This window comes from Apium graveolens, chromosome 10 (genome assembly GCF_009905375.1).
Source record: "Apium graveolens cultivar Ventura chromosome 10, ASM990537v1, whole genome shotgun sequence".
NCBI classification, from domain to species: Eukaryota; Viridiplantae; Streptophyta; class Magnoliopsida; order Apiales; family Apiaceae; genus Apium; species Apium graveolens.
In genome coordinates, this window is record NC_133656.1 from 239,022,445 (window position 1) to 239,034,518 (window position 12,074).

At 35.7% G+C, this 12,074-nt stretch overlaps 1 long non-coding RNA gene and 1 pseudogene across 2 annotated transcripts; one reads left to right on the forward strand and one right to left on the reverse strand.

The window, feature by feature from the left end:
* The first annotated feature begins 254 nt into the window (after window positions 1-254).
* LOC141691623 (glyceraldehyde-3-phosphate dehydrogenase GAPCP2, chloroplastic-like) lies at window positions 255-5,741 on the forward strand (annotated as a pseudogene).
* Window positions 5,742-7,749: 2,008 nt separating this feature from the next.
* LOC141691627 (uncharacterized) lies at window positions 7,750-8,771 on the reverse strand. 2 transcript variants are annotated; one of them, XR_012562778.1, is made up of 5 exons: window positions 8,675-8,771; window positions 8,365-8,448; window positions 8,055-8,234; window positions 7,898-7,964; window positions 7,750-7,809 (listed from the first exon to the last, which is right to left on the reverse strand). It is a non-coding gene; the product is annotated as an uncharacterized LOC141691627 (long non-coding RNA). The 2 variants fall into 2 exon arrangements; XR_012562779.1 differs by having other exon boundaries at window positions 8,325-8,448.
* Between the last annotated feature and the right edge of the window lie 3,303 nt (window positions 8,772-12,074).

Below are 12,074 nucleotides of genomic sequence, written 5' to 3' on the forward strand. Positions count from 1 at the left end.
ATAAATAATAATATAAATATTTGTCGTTGGCGGGGTTCGAACATGGGAGTTTGAGTAGTGTATATTCTTTTAGTATTGAAAAGGCATATCTCCTCAGGAATGGCATACCTGAATCATGAAAAGGCATGTCTGGCTAAATGACGTCATGGCATGCCCATGGCACATGCCCGTGTGACATGCACCCTAAAGTAGAACGATGGAAGTAGAACCACCCACTCAAAAATTAATATAGTTTTGGTCAATGTTTCACGTGCAAGTGTAGCGCTTCTATAAAACTGTAGTTTACGAAAGAGGCAAGAGTTAGCTGGCTCTTAAAATCCTCCGCAGCCGTAGCCGCGCCCTTATATAAACCCTCAAAAGCCACTCTTCTCCCCTTTTTAAAACCCTCTCTCTCTCTCATCTCTCTCTCCTGAATCCTCATTTAGTCTCTCTCTCTCTCCCTCTCCTCTCTCCCTCTCTCATTCTCTCTCTCTCTCCCTCCTCTCTCTCTCTCTATATCTCTCTCCCTCTCTCTCTTCTATCTCTCTCTCTAACAATGGCCACCAATTCAATTCTCCGATCCACGGCCATCCTCCCCGGCGCCACCAGGGCTAATCTCTACCCCTCCAAGGTCCATTCACTCTCCCACCTACCCTCATTTTATCCTTTTTTTTATTTCATTATTTTTTGCAGTTTTTTAAAATTCGATTTTATTTATTCAATATTATTTTTTGTAAATTTTGTACAGTTGCATTTGTTATGTTATGTTACGAAATGAAATGTAAATAAATTAAAATTTTATTTTCATTTTTGCTGCAGTGATTTTGATAATAAAAGAAATATTGGGTTGACAACTGTATAATTAGCAAAATTTCAAATTTACCACGACAATTTCAAGTGGCCAATTTGAGACTCCGAATTAATCGGTGGTAAATTTGATATTTTGCTAGTTATAAATTGATACCTAACCCGAGAAATATCTAAGAAATAGTTGTTATCAACATAATTTTATAGATGCTGTGAATAGTTCTAATTTGATGTTTAAACAATTTTTAAATAGTTTTAGCAGTCGAAAATATTGAAGTGGTTTAAGACCTTGTAATGCTGAGGATTGACTGATTTAAGAATCTTGTAATGCTGAGGATTGACTGATTTAAGTTCAAATCTTGTAACGAGTGTACTTTTTATGAGGATTTAACGGATTTGAACTTGAATGTTGTGTTGTCAGAATTTGGAATTTAGGTTTGTTTGGTTAATTGTTACCTTTCAGTAGATATATTAAATGAAATGTTCGATATATGAGTAAGCAGGTTGTTATTAATTTGTTCAGGTGTCTTCGGTTAGCTTCTGTCATGATTCGTCAAAGTCTCGGTCAAGCCTATTTGGTGCTTCTGTTCCCGGGGATTCATTGATCTTACAGTTAAGAGATTTGTAACAATCCTAAACTGCTATTTACTGTGATAGCTATAAGATCATTTACTGTAATTGATGCTGTTTATTCTATACCCTGTAATTGTTACAGAAAATCTAGTTCTCGGAGTGTCCAGCCAATTCAAGCTACGGCTACTGAACTGCCACCTACCATTCAGAGTAAGATAGATAGTTTGAAACCTAAGCATGGCTGGAAAATTGAGGATTTAAAATTCTAATATTACTTTGTTTTCTTTCTTAGGGTCGAAAACTGGCGGGAAGACAAGAATCGGAATCAATGGTATGTAAAGTTGTTTGGTGTGTTGTGTTTTATGTTAGTTTCTTCAATTTGTTATTTCTGATTTAACAAGAATCTTTTTGGATCTCTTGTCAGACACTACCTTCCGTGTTGGATCATTTGACTAAAATGCAGACACTTTGACCATGGACCAACTGAAAGACCACATCTGAGATGGATATAGGAAGCAAAGTAAAAAAATTGAGAGAAGAAATGAGATTAATATACAAAGTTTTATTGATAAATTCTGTTTAATTTCAGCTGATTAATATACAAAATGTTTATTAATAAATCACGTCATCTCCCTTGCCCGTTTTTTAGAGATAGGCCCGAGTCCTTGTTACCGATTTTTATAAGGAAACACCAAACGGTCGTGTCCTTCATTTTAAACTCTGTACCCTAGTCCAAAGTAACACATGTTACACTTTGAAAAGATATCACAGTATACAACTATATTTCAAGTAATAACATGGTCATGTTGCAGGTTTTGGAAGAATTGGGAGGCTGGTGTTAAGAGTAGCGACTTTTAGAGATGATATTGATGTTGTAGCTGTTAATGATCCATTTGTGGACGCCAAGTACATGGTAATGACCTGTAGCTGTTATGAATTATTAATGTTATTTTTTCTGCACGATAACGCTGGAAAGGTTTTTTGGACATATTCATATATTTTGTTTTTTATTTTTTATTTTTCTTTTTCCTTTTTTTTGTTATGAGGTTTTCCTATACTTTCACCCACAATGGCAATTATGGCATTGGTCAGTACTCAGTAATCTAGCTCTTATCATTCTGAATATAAATATAGACCAATTAAGGGGTTATTTGGTTCAACAATATTGGGTATGAGGTATGAGGTTGGAATGGATAAAACTCATACGTGTTTGGTTGGAATTTATTTATTTTAAAACTCATTCCTCAAACCCATGAGGTATAGGGTTTAGAAACCCATGCTAAGAGGTGGGTATGAACTAAAGTGTAATACTTTTTTTAGCTCAAATTTCAATATTGATGAATAAAAATTGTGAATGTATATTTTATTTTCTTAGATATTAGGTAAATATATAATCTCATATTTTAATAAGAGAAATTACCAAAAATATTATTTTTTCCTTGTTTTTTTGCGATTTTATCATCTTCTGATTTTTTTTGCAAAAATATGGAATCAACGAAAATCAGGCACACATGTAACTAGTTGAATCGAGTTTTTTTGTTGCATTTGAGGTTAGATGAGGTTAAATGGAGGTGCATAAAATCGCATTTTCACAAAAAAATATTGGAAAATAGTATTTTTGCAAAAAAATAGTATTTTTGCAAATTTTTAAAAAAATTATAGTATTTTTGTAAAAATGTTTTTAGCCTAAGCTATTTTTCAAAAAAACTCTATTAATAATTATGATTAAATTAAGTGATCCCTGTTTAATTTTGGTTTTTAATATTAAAATAAAATTAACAAAAAATAATAAAGTGTCTTTTGATTCTTGATTTATTTTATCAAAAGTTTATGTATCAAGTTCCAAACTCATATCATCTTAACCCGATTCCTGATTTCAACCCGATACCACCTAGCGAACCAAACGACCCCTAAATTTTAAATGCTAACTTTTCTGTTATTGTCAAACTTATGAAGATGATTGCAATTAGCTTATTCTAAAGAGCTCATATGGATTTTATTATTCACAATACAGGCATACATGTTTAAATATGATTCTACTCATGGTGTATACACTGGATCCATTAAAGTATTGGATGCAACCACTTTAGAAATAAATGGAAAGAAGATTAAAGTTACTAGCAACAGGTAGTACAGCTTTTCATTTCGCAATTATAAATAGTTGTCCTGTACCAATGTTCCTGCTTGTCAAAAGTTTATGTATTTAATTTATTTTATTATAAAACTGAAATGTGCTACTGAACTTTACCAGGAACCCTGCAGAGATCCCGTGGGGTGAATATGGGGCAGACTTTGTTGTTGAATCTTCTGGGGTTTTTCACAACGATTGAAAAGGCTTCAGAACACAAAAAGGTGGGTACCATTTCTCTCTATCTATCGCTCTTAATGTCTTTCTTTCATCTCTTTCCCTCTCTTTTGAACTGTGTTTAGAACTTTAATGTGCGTATTTGCAACATTTATCTGCAGGGTGGTGCGAAGAAAAGTTGTAATTTCTGCTCCCTCAGCTGATGCTCCTATGTTTGTTGTCGGTGTTAATGAGAAAACATACAATCCAAACATGGATATCGTATCTAACGCGAGCTGCACTACCAATTGTCTTGCTCCTCTTGCCAAGGTTGGTTCGTATAAACACTACTTGTTTCTTGTACTATTAGGTTGTGAAATGTGCTTATCCAAACTATAACATGACTTTAATTGCTCACAGCCTCAATACCAAGTGATCTTCTTCGAAAATATAATAGAGAAAAAAACTAGAATAAAATAATTGACAATGAACGGAGTTTTTATATGTTTATAACAAAAAAATTTGTGCAGGTGGTTCACGAGGAGTTTGGCATTCTGGAGGGGTTGATGACTACTGTCCATGCAACAACAGGTATTTCTCACACAAAAAAAAATGCATTTTGCACTTCTGTTTGCATTTTCGTAATTTTAAATTTTCATATTGAATTTTCAGCTACGCAAAAGACAGTTGATGGCCCTTCCATGAAAGATTGGCGCGGGGGACGTGGTGCTGGGCAAAATATTATCCCTAGTTCTACTGGTGCTGCAAAGGTATGAGCTGGAGTTATATTCATATTGATACTGTCAAGACCTTGTGCATGATTCTGCTTAATATCGGATTTGTAGGCTGTTGGAAAAGTGCTGCCAGAACTCAATGGCAAACTCACTGGAATGGCTTTCCGCGTTCCAACACCCAATGTTTCTGTTGTTGATTTGACTTGTTGACTTGAGAAGAGTGCTTCATACGAAGATGTAAAAGCTGCCATAAAGTACTGTCTTCTTTTTTCTGCTTTTCCTGTTACATCCTTCATGTATGCTCATTGTATTTGTGGCACTCTTTTTATATTTACAATTGTAATTTGGCTTGAAGGTACGCATCTGAGGGACCACTTCATGGGATTCTTGGGTACACTGATGACGATGTTGTCTCAAGTGATTTTGTTGGCGACTCAAGGTCTCTCTCTCTCTCTCTCTCTCTCACTCACACACACACACACACACATTTACATAATGATTTAAAAATTATCGTGGAAATGGAGGCGCCGACTAAATTATTACCCGATATTCTGTTATGAGATTATGTGAATGGGCAAAAATAGGCTATACTTAATGGCCAGCATGGTCTTCCTTACCATTGTTTTTCCCTTGGTAATTTTAAAGATGTTGCATGCAATAATGTTGTACCAAGTCATGCAAGAGTTCAGGGGTTCGGTCATTTGTGTATATCTATAGTCCTAAAATTGAAGCTTATGAAGCAATTTAAAAACTAGAGATGGGTTCTGGTCGGATTTATGCAATTTAAAAGCTCTATATTTTGAAATGTAGCTTTGGTCTTGAACCTAGACAGTTGGTCAATCTTCTAATAAATTTGGACAACTAGTCATATCTGCTAGGGTAATTCCTTCAATATATGTTATCTTTGCCATCTCCCAGGTCAAGTATATTTGATGCACAAGCTGGAATGGGGTTGAGTGCATCGTTCATGAAGCTTGTATCGTGGTACGACAATGAGTGGGGCTACAGGTACAGTTAATATCCTACATCTAACTTTCAAATCCGTTTACTCTGTTATCTCTCTTCGATGTGAGTGCCTGTGCCAATATCTTGCGAATCTTTCTTTCAGCAACCGAGTGCTGGACCTGATCGAACACATGGCATTAGTAGCAGCTACGTACTAAATTTGATGGGAAGCAGCCGATGCTACAATTTTCGCTCAATTAATAACTAGTTTGTCAAACATAGAAATCAGAAATATAGGTCATTTTTGCTGTGGAGTTGAACTTTGTTGTTATCCTTTGTAAGATTATTAACAAAAGGCTGGAGCTTGATACAATTTGTCCAACAACTTTCCGTTGAACTAGTTATCATTGTTTTCTTGATGGCATGATTGTGAAAACGCTTTAGGTCAATTTATGGTGTTTAAAAGCAGGGTTAACTTTTTTTTTCTTTTGCTAATTAATTACACCGGGAGTTAAACTCATAACCTCCTGCAAGAGAATATAAGAGCGTAACCACTGCACCGGCCCTTTCTTGGTGACAAGCAGGGTGAATTGAGCTTATTCATCGCTTATTAAGTGAAATGTTGATACGTACGTGCATTACAGCTAGAGCTGGCCACACGAGCGGGCCGTGCGTGTCGGGCCGAATAATTAACAGGCCGGTTAATGTTGAATAGAATTCGTGAACAGCCCGTATAAATTTACGGTCCGGGCCGTGCCGAGCCGGTCCTGAAAAGCAATCAACCGTGAACGGCACGCGGTTTATCCGAGTTACACGGTTTAGGCGGTTAGGCGAATAACTAACGAATAAATCGGTTCCATCATGTTGTTTAGCACTTGCACTTCACATAGTTCATAAATCACACTACTTGTTTTACTTGTTTATTGTTTACACGTTTTTCTCCTTATATTTATTACTTTGTTTTTTTTATTTTTTTCCTTTTTTATACACATGTACGCAAATTGTATATAATGTATGTTTTGTTTTTACTTTTCTTTTTTTTTTCTGATCTTAATTTTTTCTGTTAAAATATTTTTTCGATTTTGGAAAACTAATATGTATTAAAATATAATATGTATTAAAATAAGGAAAAAGAGGACGGTACCTCTATAAATTTATTAATTAAAAAATGTTAAAATTAATTATATAGAACTCTTCTCTAACAAAACGGAACAAACCGTATTTATAATTTAAATAAAATATAAACTATAACAAATTCATTATCTGATTGATTTTTAGTTAGAAGCAAATAGTGTGACATAAAGTAATGAAGTTTGGAATTCTTAATTCACAAAGTCAGAAAGTCAGAAGCTAACTATTGCTAATATTCTGGTTCACAAAGAGGACAAGTCAATAGATGACTCGCGAATAACCGCGAGCTGGCGGGCCTCGCGAATAACGGGCTGGTTAATTCGTTTTTTTATTCATTTTTTCTGTTGTTTATTCGTCTACAGCTCTGGCGAAGTGGTTACGGGCCGGTTTCCGGTTTCTCAAAATACAGAGCTCGTGTGCATATCCGAATAGTGCCGAATAACGAATCGGACCGTGACGAGACGAGTAATGCGAATATTAGGCGAGCCGAACTACGCTCGTGTCGAGCCAAACCGCCCGTTTGGCAGGCTCTAATTACAACTACCATTTCAACACAAGTTCTCTTTTACTGTTTTCTACATAATTTACTACACCTGTGCCAGTCACCAACCTGCCCCTCCATACTAAAACATTTGGAAGGCATAGATGACAATTGACAAGTCTAAATGATCCGTTAAATTAGAGCGCACTGTTGGAAACATTTAATTACTACTCCCTCCATCCCGTTAAGAAGTATACGTTTCGTTTTGGCACGGAGGTTAAAAAAGTTTTTGGACACGAAGGTTAAGAAAAAGTGGTATGTTGTAAGAAAAGGTAAGAAAAATGGGTAAAGTGATAGGATAAATTAATATTTAACATATAAAGTTAGTTGTAGTGGAAAAAAATAGTGGATGTTAATGAGTGTAAATTTTTATATTATAAAACTTTTACTATTTTTGGTAAGTTTTGAAACGTATAGAATTGAATGGGACATCCAAAAGGAAAGGTATAGAAATGAACAGGGAGTATAGAATTAGTACAATCATGAATGACAATAAACCCAAAAAAATAAACTGATTGGACCATGCAAATATTCCAACATGGTTATTATTATGAAAAACATCTGAAGGCTACAGTTAACACAATCATACCATTAATATAACATTGATACTGATACAGTTCAACTAAAAGTTACCTCTTGGGTCAGATCTTATAAAGGATAACAAAGGTCAACTCAACAGCAAAAAATGACCACTGTATTTTTGATTTCTATGTTAGACAAACTAGTAGGTAGTTATGATAGAGCAAAAATTGATAGCACCGGCTGCTTCCCGGCTGCTACCAATGCCACGTTCGATCAGGTCCAACACTCCATTGCTGAAAGAAAGATTAGCTGGGTATTGTTACAAGCACTCGCTTCAATTTGAAAGTAAAACTGTACCTGAAGCCACACTCATTGTCGTACCACGATACAAGCTTTTATAAAGGACCCACTCAACCCCATCCCATCTTGAGCGTCAAATTTACTTGACCTGCGAGATAATAAAACATATTGTAAAAGAATTACTCTAGCAACTATGCCAATCCTAATTTACCAGAAACTACCAAGAGTAAAGACTGACCAATTGTCTACGTTTGTAAACAGACCTACATCTACATATCAGTGTAGAGAGCTTTTATTCACAAAATTCCAAACAGAACCCATTTTTCATCTGCTTCAAATGGAAGGATATTCTAGGAACACAGATAGATACAAATGACTGATCCCCTGAACTCTTGCATGATATGATACAACAACACCACTGCATGTAAAGTCTTTAGAGTTACCAAGGGAAAACAATGGTACAAAAAGACCAAACTGGCCAGTGGCCATGAAGTATAGCTTATTTCACCCTTTTTATTAAATGTGATTTGGGTGAGGGAGGGAGGGACCTTGAGTTGCCACCAACAAAATCACTTGCACAGTAGTCAATTATTCATCAACCTCGCCAGAATGCCAAACTCTTCGTGAACCACCTGCACAAATTGTTTTGTAATCAAACATTTACTGAGTCCACAGTTGCCATAACCATGATATGAATTTGTTCATGTCAACTATTATATATTAGTCTTTTTTCCCTGTCATACTTCCGAAGAAGATCACTTGGTTGTGTGACTGAGCAATTAAAGTCATGTTACTTACAGTTTGTTCACAGGCTAACAGTACAAGATACAGTAGCATTTATACAAAGTACAAACCAACCTTGGCAAGAGGAGCAAGGCAACTGGTAGTGCATATGATATCCATGTTCACTTGTATGTTTTCTCTAACACCCACAACAAACATAGGAGCATCAGCTGAGGGAGAAAAAAATTACAACTTTCTTCAAACCACACTGCAGATTAACGTATTAAATACTCAAATTGACGTGCTAGAGAAAGTTTGAGAGAGATGAGAGAGACATTTGTGTGCGTGAGAGAGATAGCTATAGAACAAGAGAGATTGCACCCACCTTTTGTGTTCTGAAGCCTTGTCAACTGTTGTGAAACCCCATAAGATTCAAAAACAAAGTCTGCCCCATATTCACCACATGGTATCTCTGCAGGGTTCCTGGTGAAGTCCAGTAGTGCAAAAGTTTTTTACTAAAAGATTAATATACATATGTTATCAGATGTAATTAGCATAAAGAATCCTATTAGTGACCAAATCTAACACTTTGTATCCTTTTGTTGCAGCTGGATAGCCAAGGAAAACACAGGGTGAGCCCGAGGTTCTAGCTTGGTTCGAGATTGTTTAGAAGTAGAAACGAAACAAAGACACCCAAAACATCGCAAAAGAGAATAATCTGGTGCACTATCAAACAGGAGTTCATAAGGAGTAACATTATTTAATTTCCGTACAGGCATTCTGTTGATAAAAATGCAGGCACATTGCACACAATCTCCCCAATATCGCGATGGCAAATTAGACTGAAAGAAAAGTGCACGAGCTGTTCCATTAAATGCTTATGTTTTCGTTCGACCACCCCATTCTGTTGGGGTGTGTCAGGACAACTTGTTTAATGTAGTATGCCATAAGACTGATAAATCTCTAAAATTCTGCCTTGACAAAGCTCTAACGCATTATCTGTTCGAATGATTCTTAACACGTGTATTGAACTGAGTAAAAACATGCTTAAGAAAGATCTTACAAATGGAGACAGAATCAAGTTTGGATTTCATAAGATGTACCCAAGTGGCACGGCTATAATCATCAACGATTGTGTAGAAAATATCTACAAACCATTGTGAGTGACAGTATGATAAGGGCCCCAAACGTCAACGTGAAGAAGTTCAAAAATTTTTGTTGTTTTTATTTCACTTGCAGTAAAAGACAAACGATGTTGTCTTGCAGAAGGACAAATTGCACAAATGCAATCAGACAAAACACTTGTATCAAAATGTTTTACAATTGTACTGATTTTCGAATAAGGCATATGGCCAAGTCTAAGATGAAGCAACTTGGCTTCATCTAGTTTAGAAGTAACAGCAATATTAACTACAGAAGTATGACTAATGTATGGCAAAGCTTTATTAGCTGTGATGAGAGAATGATCAGCAGCATGAGAAAAAAAGCCCTCATCAACAAAGTATAGTCCATGGAAGAATTTACCAAGAAGTTTGGGTTGACTCATTGAATGCTCCTGAAGCATACAAGAATCAGAAGTGAACGAAATGATGTAAGTAGTATTCCGAACAAGCTTAGACACAAAAATTAAGTTGAATTTGAAAGAAGGAGCATATAGAACATCTGTAAGTTCTATGAGATTATTAAGTTTTATGTTGCCCACATGAGTGACTTGTATCTTAGTGCCATCAGGGATAGTGATAAAACTATTCTCATCAATTTGTTTGACAGTGTGAAAGAGATTCATAGAAGAACAGATATGATCAGACGCACCGCTGTCAATTATCCAACTATTGGTATGAGTTGAGGATAATAAACAAAGAGAAGTACCTGCCAAAAGTGCATTTCCAGAGTAAGAGTTGTTGTCATGTTCAGAAATATTACCAGAGTAAGAGTTGTTGTCATGTTCAGAAATATTATTTTGAGACAAAAGCTGTATCAACTGATTGTACTGCTCCACAGAGATATTATTTGAAGAAGACTGTGATCCAATTCCACTATCAGAAGAATCCTTGACAGACTGAATTTCATCAGTTGCATCAACTGTGGCACAACCTGCAAATTTCCTCTGCTGATTAGGTTTAAAACCAGGTGGATAACCATTCAATTTGAAGCACCTTTCTTTGCTATGGCCTGGAATTTTGCAATGGTCACAAAAGTAGTTGTTCTTTCTCTGCTGGAAACTTGGTGAACCAGTTCCAGGGGTAAATTTTCCAGCAGAATAGACTCTGTTAAATTTCTGAGAACCTTGATAACCAGAATTGGGGAACTGCCTAAAATTGTTCTGACTAGCAAATGCCACAGGCTCCTGAACTGACAGTTTAGAAATCTCCTTATGCCTCTGTTCCTAAATCAACATTCTGTAAACCTGTGGTAGAGTAGGAAGTGTTTCCATCATCAGAATATGTGATCTCACATTTGCAAATTCATTAGACATTTTCATGAGAAAAATCATTAGCCTCTGATCCTGCTGCAATTTAAGAACCTTCTGAGTCATGTTACAATTGCAATGAGCACATTCACATTTAGGTAATGGTTTGAGATTATCAATCTCATCCCAAATCCTCTTTAACTGAGTATAATATTCAGAAATGGAAAACGTATCCTGTGAAATCTGAAAGACTTCCTGCTCTAAAGCATATAATTGTGCTGATGATACTTGACCAAAACGTTCTTCAAGATCAAGCCAAATAGCTCTCGCAGTATCAACATACAATATACTTGCTGCAATCTGAGGATCCAAAGCTGTAATAATCCAACCTGTGATCATGCTATTACAGCGAGACCAGAACTTGTAGCTAGTATCAGTAATTGCAGGCTTAGCAAGAGTTCCATCAACAAAACACATCTTATTTTTCGCTGTTAATCCAATAACCATAGAACGCTTCCAATTTCCATAAGAAGTTCCATTAAAAGGTGTAGTAACCAGTTTCATACCAGTATTATCCGAAGGATGCAAGATACACACTAGATGGATCTTGTGTTAACTCTATCTGATTTTCGACTTGAGTCGCCATTAACAAGGTTTGTGAAAAAGTAATGAGAACAATTGCTGATTTAGAGTAAAGTTTAGATCAAGAAATGAAATTCAGAAATGAGACTGGAGAGATAACAATGTTTCGGAGAAATTTTAGATCGAATTGCGAAATTTGAGATCGAATTTTGCTATGAATCTGCAATTCCGTACAGATTTTATACAGATTATGCTACGAACTTCAATGATTACATAACTCGTTATGATTAACAATCTGATTACTGCTATTGTATAGAATGTAAACAAATCATAACATCAATTACGAAGATATGATTACGAATCACGAAGAACAGATCAAAGAACAGTATGTAACGATCTTACTTGATGCGGAAACGAAGAAACGAATGAAATTACTGAAACGTACTGCTCTGATACCATGTTATCAGATGTAATTAAGCATAAGATTCTGCAGATTTGGTATGAACACCATAGCTAATCATTTATGACTGAAAAGATATTTAC